This window comes from Triticum dicoccoides, chromosome 4A (genome assembly GCF_002162155.2).
Source record: "Triticum dicoccoides isolate Atlit2015 ecotype Zavitan chromosome 4A, WEW_v2.0, whole genome shotgun sequence".
In the NCBI taxonomy this organism is placed as follows: domain Eukaryota; kingdom Viridiplantae; phylum Streptophyta; class Magnoliopsida; order Poales; family Poaceae; genus Triticum; species Triticum dicoccoides.
The window spans coordinates 443,501,871-443,516,239 of NC_041386.1; positions in this window are offsets into that span (position 1 = coordinate 443,501,871).

A 14,369-nucleotide genomic window follows, 5' to 3' on the forward strand; every position below is an offset into this window, starting at 1 on the left:
AAGGGGCTGCGCCGACCATACTAAAGCTCCTATGGCAAAGTGAGAGCGATAAAGCCCTATAGTCCGATTGCCTGGTTCGTTGTGCTAAGCACCTCCTTCGAAGGACCCAAAACTGGGATAAAGAGTGCTCAGGTTTATCCCGAACACCCCCGTACTTTTTACGTGGGGGCAGAAGCCGACGACTGGCCAACTCTCAGCCTTAACATACAAACGGCCGCACAGGAGGGTAAACTTTTATATAACAGGCGACATATACACGACCTTGTTCAAACATTACAAAGGACAACATGATCGGCATTCATGGAAATATAATGTCCTTGGTACACAGCTCCGCTGCAAGGTAGGATCCTTTCAGGACACTTTTATAATACAATTCGGGCTTGCGGTGCTCCTTCCCCACTGGCGGTCCCTCGGTCACTAGCTTTTCAGCATCCATCTTCCCCTAGTGCACCTTTGCGAGGGCGTAAGCCATTCGCGCTCCTTCTATACAGACCGACCGCTTGATGACGTCAAGTCGTGGGAAAGCGCTTACAAGCCGCCTCACGAGCCCGAAGTAGCTGCTTGGAATCGGCTCGGCAGGCCATAGCTGGATAACCATATCTTTCATGGCTAGTTCCGCCGCCTTATGCAGTTCGATCAACTATTTCAGTTGATCGGCAAAAGGCACCGGATAATTCGGTGCCAAATGCTGCGACCAAAAGAGCTTATCGGCCGTGTTCCTTCCTTCAACTCGGTAGAATTGAGCGGCATCTGATATACTGTGAGGTAGCTCGGCAAATACACCTGAGAAGTCCGGATTCACAATCAGAAACATAGTTTTCCCTTCAAATACTTGCTTTACATGGGAAAAGCCTTACCCGCCGCGATCTTCCTCGCCTCTTGGACCACCTGCAAGGCGCTTTGGGTTTCCCCCCGGGCGTCGCTTGTGGCTTGACGCGCCTTGGTGAGTTCAGACTCTTTTTCTGTTAAACTCTACTCCAAGGCCTCGCATTTATTTATGGCCTCTTGCAGCTCCTCCTCAGCTTTAATAACTCTAGCTTCGTGTTTCTCACGAAGAGTTCGCTCCATGGCCGCCTTTTTCTCGACCTCGACTTCAGTCATAACCCCTAGCACAAATTATGCGGCTTATTTTATAGTGAACATTTATTTCACAATAAATGCATGCAATGCTTGTGCATACCTTGTTTATCCCTCAACTGCATTTTTAATTGGCCAAATTCTTCTATGGCCCGCTCCAGACTTTGATTCAGTCCAGAGATCTCCGCAGTACGAGAGGCAGCAGCCGATACAGGTATCTTCTTGGAATAGAAGTGAAATCAATATCACTCAATGAGTCTTCCTGTGATCATCAATGCGATCCCCTGTCTGGTTCCTTCTTTCACCGAACAGGGTATCAGGGGCTACTATCTATACTATGACACTCTTAGACAACTTATAAAACATACCTCAAAGCCTCTTATAAGGCTGATACAGGCTTCGTTCAGTCCACTCGCCGTTGACTGAATCTTCTCAATCACCACACCCATAAGGGCACGGTGTTCATCAACAATGGAGGCGCCTCGTAACGCCACCAACAAAGCATCCGACACCTCTGGATGGACAAAGGTCACCGGCGGAACAGGCACGCTCCCTCCAGCTGAAGGAGGCTGCCTTCTTGATTCTGGAGCCATATAAACCTCTGGAATCGCATCCAGTGAGGAGCCGAACTCAAGGTCGCCCCCATCGTCAGACCCTATGGGAATCTTTTCCCCCACGTGTCCGGCCCCTGCGATTTGACCTCCAGGCGCCGCCTTCACGGTTTCTTCCTTTCCTCCTTGGCCGGGGTCCTCCTGGGACGAAGCCTCGGTGTTATGCACCTATTTGGAGGAAAGGGGCCTTTTGGGGTGTCCCACTCTCCATAGCATTCGAGCTCAGTAGGTCCTCTGATGAGGATTGTTTGGTACGGGACCTCACCGGACTACCAAAAAATATGGCTTAAGGTTAAAATACTAAGCCACCATGAGTCTGGACGCTTAAACGTACTCGGATTTTATATACTTACGAGTTGACCAGGGGCTGGGGCCCGGGATCCCATGCCAGGTCGCTGTCGGCGGCGGCAGTGGACTCCTTCGGAAGAGAAGCCCTTCCCCTCTTGGGCAGTTCGGCCTCCAAGGGTGCGGAGGTCGTCCTCTTCCTCCTTCCCCCTGCAGGGGATTCATCTTCCTCCTCCTTTTTATCCTCTTCGGAGGCGGAACGTGCATCAGAGCCTTCGGGTATTATGTCCGAAGTGCCACGACGACGAAGACCGCCCCGGGTCTTTTTGGCCTCCTTTTCGACCGTCTTCTTCATCACCTTGTAGGGCATCGGGACCAACATCTTCGTTAGAAGTGGGATGGCCGGGTCTTCGGGCAGTGGGGCCAGACAATGGATCTGCTCCGCCTTCTTCGTCCAACTCTGGGGGATTTGAATAAACATGCGTTAAGCGCTACCTTTGGGTCATGCGGATGGAAAAGTCTGATAAACTCGCCGAACTTGCAGGGCGGGACAGTTGGTACCCGCGGTCTTCGGCGGAGTCTGGCCATGATTTGCTGGACTTGAAAAGCACCTTCCAAATGTCCTCATGCGAGGAGCCGAAGAACCTTTGCAAAGTATGGTGCCTGGCCGGATCGAAATCCCATAGATTGCAAGTCCGGTGTTGACAAGGCAGTATCCGGCGGACTAACATCACCTGGACTACGTTGACAAGTTCAATGTTCTTATCTCCCATATCTTTAATACGCGTCTGAAGCACCGACAGTTCGTTGGACGAGGACCAGTCCAGGCCTTTCTTGACCCAGGATGTAAGCCGCAGAGGGGCGCCGGATCGAAACTCGGGAGAGGCGGCCCATTCCTTGCCGCACGGCGCAATGATGTAAAACCACTATTGTTGCCACTCCTTGATAGAATCATTAAAGGTTCCCGTTGGCCATATGACGTTGGGCATCTTGCTCACCATAGCGCCCCCGCACTCGGCGTGCTCGCCGCCCACCACCTTGGGCTTCACATTGAAAACCTTCAGCCATAAACCGAAGTGTGGTGAAATGCAGAGGAAAGCCTCGCACACGACAATAAATGTCGATATGTTGAGGAAGGAATTTGGGGACAGATCGTGAAGATCGATACCATAATAGTACATGATGCCGCGAACGAACGGGTGGAGGGGAAACCCTAGCCTGCGGACAAAATGAGGGAGGAATACAACCCTCTCATGGGGTTCCGGTGTAGGGACGATCTGTCCCGCCGTCGGGAGACGGTGGCTGATTTTCTTGGCTAGATACCCGGCCTCACGAAGCTTTTTGATATCCTTCTCTTGGATGGTAGAGGCCATCCATTAGCCTCCTGCTCCGGATCTAGACATTTTTGGAAGGCCTTTTGTGGGCAGAGAAGATGAATGCTTGGGCAATGGAGCATGAGCAGAAGGGAATGAACCGGGAAGAAGGCGTGGGTGAAAAGAATGAGTCATTGTCCCTTTATAAGGGCAGAAGAGGCGGTGTGCCTCCCCACTCACATGGTAAAACCTCTTATTCCCCAAGCGCCATTATTGATGGTGCGGTTGGGTTACCCACATCCGTATTGATAAGAATCCCGTAATAAGGGGAACACGATCTCTGCTTTGACAAGACGTGTCAAGAAAACCGCCTCACGATATGTGCAGTGCTGGTTGAGAAAAATGGTTCGAATAATGACCGGGCCATGGCGTGATGTCATGCTATCAAAACATGTCAGCAGATTAGATTTGTGGAAATATTATTCTGTCTACGGTGGTATGTGGAACTTGTTTTGCAGAGCCGGACACTATCATTGTGTTCAGAATCTTCCATGGAGTATTCAGAGGAGGAACCCGCCTTGCAATGTCGAAGACAAAACTACGCGCTGGACTTGTCGTCATTGAAGCCTGGTTCAGGGGCTACTGAGTGAGTCCTGGATTAGGGGGTCTTCGGACAGCCGGACTGTTGGACTACGAAGATACAAGATTGAAGACTTCCTCCCGTGTCTGGATGGGACTCTCCTTAGCGTGGAAGGCAAGCTAGGCAATACGGATATGTAAATCTCCTCCCTTGTAACCAACTTTGTGTAACCCTAGCCCCCTCCGGTGTCTATATAAACCGGAGGGTTTAGTCCGTAGGACAATATACAATCATACCATAGGCTAGCTTCTAGGGTTTAGCCTCTACGATCTCGTGGTACATCAACTCTTGTAATACTCATATCATCAAGAACAATCAAGCAGGACGTAGGGTATTACCTCCATCAAGAGGGCCCGAACCTGGGTAAACATCGTGTCCCCTGCTTCCTGTTACCATCCGCCTTAGACGCACAGTTCGGGACCCCCTACCCGAGATCCGCCAGTTTTGACATCGACACTCTTCTTGTGGCTCGATCCGGGCTCATCGATTTGGGTAACAAGGCACTTCCTCATGTCAACGATCTGCCTGTGCATCTCGTATCTTGTGTACACGCTCTTGACCGCGAACCTGAGGTGAGGTTCATCCAGTTGCCGCATCCAGGCCTCGTGCCAGGATACGGGACTTGTTCTCTGGGCATCCTGCTTCATCTTTTCGTAGTAGGGGTCGATGATGGCTGAGGCGAGTTCGACCAGGGAGTCCTGCTTCATGCTGCCCCAGACCCTGTAGTGGTCACGGTTTTCGACAAGGTTCTTGCAGGCCAAGCCCATAACACTGAGCCCTTTTACATCGTCTTTGGTATCCACCGTGACGAACTTGTAGTCAATGCTGTTGATAAACCTGTTGAAACGGTCGCAAGACCCTGTGGCCATGCAGTAGTGGTAGATGAGGACATGATGGCGCACGCACAACTGGGCGACGGCAACCTTCTGATATATGTCGGGACGATCGGCGGTGTACTGGGTGTCGATGCCGACCACCTTGTACTTGTCTCCAGCAAGCAACTGCTCAACGCTGTTGATGTAGTCGTCCACCATGGCCGGGTCGATGGTGTACACCACCGAGAGATCTGTCACCCTCGCGTGGGTCTCCATTCTATGCTCGACGAACTCCATTGGAGCGCCGTCGGACATCCCCTCTCTATGTGTCGTCATGGGTGTGCTTGTTGTGTTGTGGGGCGTGACCGAATGGTTGAAGAGACTAAGGTTATAATGGCCGCAGGAATTAAAGGGGAAGCCGGACGGCCAGGAATATCGGCAGGTCCTGATGGCAGTTCTAATTTGCAGCGCGTAACTCCATCGTGCCGCACGTAACTGCATGGTGTGGCAACGCGCGTGTGCTACCTCTTGAGCACCGCGTTGATTTTTCATTGAAGAGGAAAGGGTGGTGTAGTAAAGTAGCGTAAGTATTTCCCTCAGTTTTTGAGAACCAAGGTATCAATCCAGCAGGAGACCACGTGTGAGTCACCTTGTACCTACACAAACAAATAAGAACCTCGCAACCAACGCGATAAAGGGGTTGTCAATCCCTTCACGACCACTTGCAAGAGTGAGATCTGGTAGAGATGATGATAATAAGATAAATATTTTTGGTATTTTTATGATATAGATTGAAAGTAAAGATTGCAAAATAAAATAGATTGGAAACTTATATGATGGAGAATAGACCCGGGGGCCATAGGTTTCACTAGTGGCTTCTCTCAAGAGCATAAGTATTACGGTGGGTGAACAAATTACTGTCGAGCAATTGATAGAAAAGCGAATAATTATGAAAATATCTAGGCATGATCATGTATATAGGCATCACGTCCGTCACAAGTAGACTGAAACGATTCTGCATCTACTACTATTACTCCACACATCGACCGCTATCCAGCATGCATCTAGAGTATTAAGTTCATAAGAACTGAGTAACGCCTTAAGCAAGATGACATGATGTAGAGGGATAAACTCATGCAATATGATGTAAACCCCATCTTTTTATCCTCGATGGCAACAATACAATACGTGTTGTTTCCCTTTCTGTCACTGGGATCGAGCACCGCAAGATTGAACCCAAAGCTAAGCACTTCTCCCATTGCAAGAAAGATCAATCTAGTAGGCCAAACCAAATTGATAATTCGAAGAGACTTGCAAAGATAAACCAATCATACATAAAAGAATTCAGAGAAGATTCAAATATTGTTCATAGATAAACTTGATCATAAACCCACAATTCATCGGATCTTGACAAACACACCACAAAAGAAGATTACATCGAATAGATCTCCAAGAGAATCAAGGAGAACTTTGTATTGAGATCCAAAGAGAGAGAAGAATCCATCTAGCTACTAGCTATGGACCCAAAGGTCTGACATAAACTACTCACACATCATCGGAGGGGCCATGGAGTTGATGTAGAGGCCCTCTGTGACCAATGCCCCCTCCGGTGGAGCTCCGGAAAAGGCCCCAAAATGGGATCTCTTGGGTACAGAAGGTTGCGGCGGTGGAAATAGGGTTTCGTGGTGCTCCTGGATGTTTGTGGGGTATATGGATATATATAGGAGGAAGAAGTAGGTCGGTGGAGCAACGAGGGGCCCACGAGAGTGGAGGGGGCGCCCAGGGGTGTGGGTGCGCCCCCTGACTTGTGGCTTCCTCGATTGATTCTTGACGTCCACTCCAAGTATCCTGGATCACATTTGTTCCAAAAGTCACGTTCCCTAAGGTTTCATTCTGTTTGGACTCCGTTTGATATTACTTTTCTATGAAACACTGAAATAGAAAAAAAACAATTTGGGCTGGGCCTCCAGTTAATAGGTTAGTCCCAAAAATAATATAAAAGTGTAAAAATAAGCCCATTAACATCCAAAATAGATAATATAATAGCATGGAGCAATAAAAAAAATAGATACGTTGGAGATGTATCAAGCATCCCCAAGCTTAATTCATGCTCGTCCTCGAGTAGGTAAATGATAAAAACAGAATTTTTGATGTGGAATGCTTCCTAATATATTTCTCAATGTAATTTTCTCTTTATTGTGGCATGAATGTTCAAATCCGAAAGATTCAAGATAAAAGTTTAATATTGACATAGAAATAATAATACTTCAAGCATACTAACTAAGCAATCATGTCTTCTCAAAATAGCATGGCCAAAGAAAGTTATCCCTACAAAATCATATAGTCTGGCTATGCTCTATATTCATCACACAAAATATTAAATCATGCACAACCCCGATGACAAGCCAAGTAATTGTTTCATACTTTTGATGTTCTCAAACTTTTTCAATCTTCACGCAATATATGAGCGTGAGCCATGGATATAGCACTATGGTGGAATAGAATGGCGGTTGTGGAGAAGAAAAAAAAGGAGAAGATAGTCTCACATCAACTAGGCGTATCAATGGGCTATGGGGATGCCCATCAATAGATATAAATGTGAGTGAGTAGGGATTTCCATGCAACGGATGCACTAGAGCTATAAGTGTATGAAAGCTCAACAAAAGAAACTAAGTGGGTGTGCATCCAACTTGCTTGCTCACGAATACCTAGGGCAATTTGAGGAAGCCCATCATTGGAATATATAAGCCAAGTTCTATAATGTAAAATAGTGGGAAGGTGACAACATAGAAGACTCTCTATCATGAAGATCATGGTGCTACTTTGCAGCACAAGAGTGGAAAAATGATAGTAACATTGTCCCTTCTCTTTTTTCTGTTTTTATTTGGGCCTTCTTCTTTTTTTGGCCTCTTTTTTTTCTTTTTTTTAGATTCGTCCGGAGTCTCATCCCGGCTTGTGGGGGAATCATAGTCTCCATCATCCTTTCCTCACATGGGACAATGCTCTAATGATGATCATCACACTTTTATTTTCTTACAACTCAAGAATTACAACTCGATACTTAGAACAAAATATGACTATATGTGAATGCCTCCGGCGGTGTACCGGGATATGCAATGAATAAAGAGTGACATGTATGAAAGAATTATGAACGGTGGCTTTGCCACAAATATGATGTCAACTACGGGTATGTTTGGTTGCAGTCATGGACTGGAATGGCATGGGTCCAACCCGTTCACGGGCCTCGTTCTCGCGTTCAGTAGGCAGGTGGAACGGTCACCACCTGGTTCCCATGGACCGAATATTCGTCCCAGATCCGGAACCGGGTGATACCTCCAAATTGGGCGGATGACGCAAAATCGGTCTCTTTCCTCTCGCTCCCGCAGCCTTATCCTCTCTCGTGCGGGCTCCTCTCCCTCGTCTCTCCCCTCCATCGATCTATGCTGCCGGCCTCTCCCCTCCTCTGGTCTGCGCCACCAGCCCTCGTCGTCTTGTCCACCTCCGAAGCACAACCTTCCTCTCCTCTGAAGCATGTGTGCGGCAGGCGAGCGGCTGCAAGAAAATCTTGAAGCTGGGCAACAGCGGCAGCACACGCCGGGAGGGTCGTGCTGCCGCACTTGATCCAGGCGCCGTTTGTTAACCGCGTGAGCAAGCGCCGCCAGAAGCTCCGGTTGCGCGTGGGGACGCCAAAGCCAAGCCTTGCATCCAGCCGGCCGTCATGTTCAACTTTCGTATATTTCTTCTAGCTATTGTTTATCTTGTGCTTTGAGTCTGATTGGTGTACCCACACTCTTGTTCGTCGCATGGATGGATGGATTCGTTTCGTTGCTGGTCAAAAAAAATTGCTTGAGTCTGATTTGTTGATGCTCACACCCCTGTTCAGAAATCGAACTCAATGTTTACTGAGCATTTTTGCATGGATGGATGGATGACCACTTACAAATCCATCTCATTCCATTCTTAAAACCAAACACCAAAATATAATCGTCCCGTTCCTTCGATTTATCCATACCAAACACAAAGATGGAACCGACCCATTACACTGGAATGGAACCATGCCATTCCATTACACTTCATTCCCGAACCAAACACACCCTACATGATCATGCAAAGCAATATGACAATGATGAAGTGTGTCATAATAACGGAACGGTGGAAAGTTGCATGGCAATATATCTCAGAATGGCTATGGAAATGCCATAATAGGTAGGTATGGTGGCTGTTTTGAGGAAGGTATATGGTGGGTTTATGGTACCGGTGAAAGTTGCGTGGTACTAGAGAGGCTAGCAAATGTGGAAGGGTGAGGGTGAGTATAATCCATGGACTCAACATTAGTCATAAAGAACTCACATACTTATTGCAAAAATCTATTAGTTATCTAAACAAAGTACTACGCGCATGCTCCTAGGGGGATAGATTGGTAGGAAAAGACCATAGCTCGTCCCCGACCGCCACTCATAAGGAAGGCAATCAATAAATAAATCATGCTCCGACTTAATCACATAACGGTTCACCATACGTGCATGCTACGGGAATCACAAACTTCAACACAAGTATTTCTCAAATTCACAACTACTCAACTAGCATGACTCCAATATCACCATCTCCATATCTCAAAACAATTATCAAGTATCAAACTTTTCTTAGTATTCAATGCACTTATATGAAAGTTTTTATTATGCCTAAAAGCGAATTGCCATGTTGTTCTAAAGGACTCTCAAAATAATATAAGTGAAGCATGAGAGATCAATTATTTCTATAAAATAGAACCACCGTCGTGCTCTAAAAGATATAAGTGAAGCACTAGAGCAAAAACTATATAGCTCAAGAGATATAAGTGAAGCACATAGAGTATTCTAATAAATTCTAATTCATATGTGTCTCTCTCAAAAGGTGTGTACAGCCAGGATGATTGTGGTAAACTAAAAAGCAAAGACTCAAATCATACAAGACGCTCCAAGAAAAACACACATCATGTGGCGAATAAAAATATAGCTCCAAGTAAAGTTACCGATGAACGAAGACAAAAGAGGGGTTGCCTTCCGGGGCATCCCCAAGCTTAGGATTTTTGGTGTCCTTGTATTTTACCTTGGGGTGCCATGGTCATCCCAAAGCTTAGGCTCTTGCCACTCCTTCTTCCATAATCCATCAAATCTTTACCCAAAACTTGAAAACTTCACAACACAAAACTTAACAGAAAAATCTCGTGAGCTCCGTTAGCGAAAGAAAACAAAATGCCACTTCAAGGTACTGTAATGAACTCATTATTTATTTATATTGGTGTTAAACCTATTGTATTCCAACTTCTCTATGGTTTATAAACTCTTTTACTAGCCATAGATTCATCGAAATAAGCAAACAACACACGAAAAACAGAATCTGTCAAAAACAGAACAGTCTGAAGTAATGTGTAACTAAAACAAACTTCTGGAACCCCAAAAATTCTAAAATATATTGCCGGACGTGAGGAATTTATCTATTAATCATCTTCAAAAATAATTAACTAAATAGAACTCTCCAATAAAAAATGACAGCAATTCTCATGAGCGCTAAAGTTTCTGTTTTTTACAGCAAGATCAAAAAGACTTTCCCCAAGTCTTCCCAATGGTTCTACTTGGCAAAAACACTAATTAAACAAAAAAACACAACAAAAAATAGGATAGATAAATTATTTATTACTAAACGGGAGCAAAAAGCAAGGAATAAAAATAAAATCGGGTTGCCTCCCAACAAGCGCTATCGTTTAATGCCCCTAGCTAGGCATAAAAGCAAGGATAGATCTAGGTATTGTCATCTTTGGTATTAGGAAAGAAAAGAGAAAATTTCTTTTGAGTTAGCATGTGTCCATTGATAGTGGAATAAATATTAAGCATGTTACGGAAATTGGCATCTAAGCTAGCCCTCATTTCTTTGATAGTTTCATTTTGGTAAAAGCACAAAAGAGAGGTAGATTCAACCTTCTCACTCATGGGGTGCCCAAATATAGTTTTCATCCTTTCTTAAGTATCAATGGGATCCCCTCAAGAAAACCTTCTTCAAAGATAGAATCTAGAACTTTCTTGAATGAAGAGGGTAAATCAATATCAAAGCTTTTCAGGTAAACCTCAATTTGATATTGGGGCACATAGCTAGCTTGAATTCTTAATAGCCTATCCCAAGCGTCTTTCAAAGATTCATCAAGTAAATAACAAAAAATTCCGGGATCATCTTCATCAAAATTATTCAAACTCTCATTGATAACCTCAGTAGGTCTCTCCATAGCGTCATTATTTATGAGCTAAGAGAGGACAGGAGGACTATCCAAGGTAAAACCCGGGAGAGAACCCTTAGCCCTTTTTGAATCAGCCATGGTACAAGAAAACAAATGGGGAAGAGACGAATAAAACGGCAAGGGTGAAGTGGGGGAGAGGAAAACGAGAGGCAAATGGCAAATAATGTAATGTGTAGGATAAGAGTTGTGATGGGTACTTGGTATGTTTGACTTGGCATAGATCTCCCCGGCAACGGCGCCAGAAATCCTTCTTGCTACCTCTTGAGCACTGCGTTGGTTTTCCCTTGAAGAGGAAAGGGTGGTGCAGTAAAGCAGCGTAAGTATTTCCCTCAGTTTTTGAGAACCAAGGTATCAATCCAGTAGGAGACCACGCGCGAGTCACCTCGTACCTACACAAACAAATAAGAACCTCGCAACCAACGTGATAAAGGGGTTGTCAATCCCTTCACGGCCACTTGCAAGAGTGAGATCTGATAGAGATGATAATAATAAGATAAACATTTTTGGTATTTTTATGATATAGATTGAAAGTAAAGATTTCAAAATAAAATAGATTGGAAACTTATATGATGGAGAATAGACCCAGGGGGCCATAGGTTTCACTAGTGGCTTCTCTCAAGAGCATAAGTGTTACAGTTGGTGAACAAATTACTGTCGAGCAATTTATAGGAAAGCGAATAATTATGAGAATAACTAGGCATGATCATGTATATAGGCATCACGTCATGACAAGTAGACCGAAACGATTCTACATCTACTACTATTACTCCACACATCGAGCGCTATCCAGCATGCATCTAGGGTATTAAGTTCATAAGAACAGAGTAACACCTTAAGCAAGATGACATGATGTAGAGGGATAAGCTCATGCAATATGATGTAAACCCCATCTTTTTATCCTCGATGGCAACAATACAATACGTGTCATTTCCCTTTTTGTCACTAGGATCAAGCACCGCAAGATTGAACCCAAAGCTAAGCACTTCTCCCATTGCAAGAAAGATCAATACAGTAGGCCAAACCAAATTGATAATTCAAAGAGACTTGCAAAGATAAACCAGTCATACATAAAAGAATTCAGAGAAGATTAAAATATTGTTCATAGATAAACTTGATCATAAACCCACAATTCATCAGATCTTGAAAAACACACCACAAAAGAAGATTACATCGAATAGATCTCCAAGAGAATCGAGGAGAACTTTGTATTGAGATCCAAAGAGAGAGAAGAAGCCATATAGCTACTAGCTATGGACCTGAAGGTCTAAGGTAAACTACTCACACATCATCGGAGGGGCCATGGAGTTGATGTAGAGGCCCTCTGTGATCAATGCCCCCTCCGACGGAGCTCCGGAAAAGGCCCCAAGATGGGATCTCTTGGGTATAGAAGGTTGCGGCGGTGGAAATAGGGTTTCGTGGTGCTCCTGGATGTTTGTGTGGTATATGGACATATATAGGAGGAACAAGTACGTCAGTGGAGCAACCAGGGGCCCACGAGGGTGGAGGGCGCGCCCAGGGGGTGTGCGCGCCCCCTGCCTCGTGGCCTCCTCGATTGATTCTTGACGTCCACTCCAAGTCTCCTGGATCACGTTTGTTCCAAAAATCACGTTCCCGAAGGTTTTATTCCGTTTGGACTCTGTTTTATATTCCTTTTCTACGAAACACTGAATAGGCAAAAACAGCAATTTGGGTTGGGCCTCCGGTTAATAGGTTAGTCCCAAAAATAATATAAAAGTGTAAAATAAGCCCATTAACATCCAAAATAGATAATATAAAAGCATGGAGCAATCAAAAATTATAGATACGTCGGAGACGTATCAGCGCGGCGCAACCGCATGCATATGGGGGCCCTGACGTGATCATGTGCACGCCCAACCGCTGGCAGAGCGCACGTGGAGGGACATGAGCAGAGCGCTCCGCGGTCGCCTCATGGAAAAGTTTTCCACAAGCCGAGCGCCCCGACGGACACGAGCAGAGCGCGCCAACGGACGTGACCGAGCGCGCTGCGGCGCCTAACGGCGAGCACAACGCACGGCGGCGCCTAACGGCGAGCAGAGCTTGCCGAGGGATGAGAGCAGAGGATAGCACAGTGATATGTGGCAAATAAGACGAATTGTACGAGTGATGTTGGAGACATCAAGCACGAATCATATTAGAGTTGCGTGTGCGATACGTGGCAGACAATTGATCCATCAGAGCTGTTTGTGATGGAACAAGCCATGTGTGTTGCGGGAAAACGCTTGCTGGTGTATAACCTTAAATTTAACCAAAAAAGTGTTAATGCATGTTACAAAAATTGTATAGCTGGAAACTATGTTCAAATACGACTCCAATGATATAATCGTCGGTGAGCCCGTTCCCACGCAACCTCGTAGGTTCCCGCGCAAGCTTCCCGCCTGACTCCGTGAAATCCCCCAAAATCCCAATGCTTACCAGCCTGCTATAAAAACCCTCATGGCCGGCGAGTCCTGCGTCGCATTTTCCCCTCTCTCCCTATAGCTTATCTCGTTTGCTTCTTCCATAATCGCCAATGGCACCGGTCCATCGTCATCGCTCAGCCACTCCGCTGTCATCAAAGGACAGCTCCAGCTGGGAGGCTACACCGCGGTAGCGGCACAATCCCCAGCGTAGTGTAGTGCGCGTGGCGTCCTTGTTGGATGTGCACGGAACACCCATCACACGCTCCGTCGCCGCTGCCCGTCGGTAGCTGTTGCCGGCCGCCGTTGCCGCCAAACCACCATTGAAAGCCAGGGCCATCTCCTGCTCCGCCGCCGCGGCCCGAAGGCGAGAGGTGGCCGTCATGGCCGCCACCCCACTGCAGGCCACCGTGGCCATCACTCGCTCCGCCACCGCGGCCCGAAGGCAAGAGGTGGTGGTCGTGGCCGCCACCCATCGTCGGCCGCCGTGGCCGCCAGCCCACCGTCGACCACCCGATCATCACCCGCTCCGCCACCACCGCCCGAAGGAGGGGGGCGGAGGTGGAGGCCCACACGGGCGTTAGCGACCTTGCGCGCTACATTGAGTTCCTGTGGGAGGAGGAGGAGCGCCTCATCGAGCATGCAAAGAGCCTTACCGCAGTCGTGGCCGCAGCACACGCCGCTGACGAGGCGAGGAATTAGGAGATCTACGAGCAGTCCAGCCGCTTCGAGTGGTATCGTCTGGAGCGGCAGTGGGCGTTCGAGCTGGTGAGCATCGCTGAACATGCAGCAGCGACAGGCACCATATTGCATTTGTCCAGCTCGTTGGTAGGCTCCTCCTCCTCCTCTTCCTCTTACTGAGCGCGCTCGGCAGAGGAGAGGCTGCTGGAAGTAGCACAAAGCCCCTCCGTGAGAGCATGTAGTACTACTTAGGGGCTAT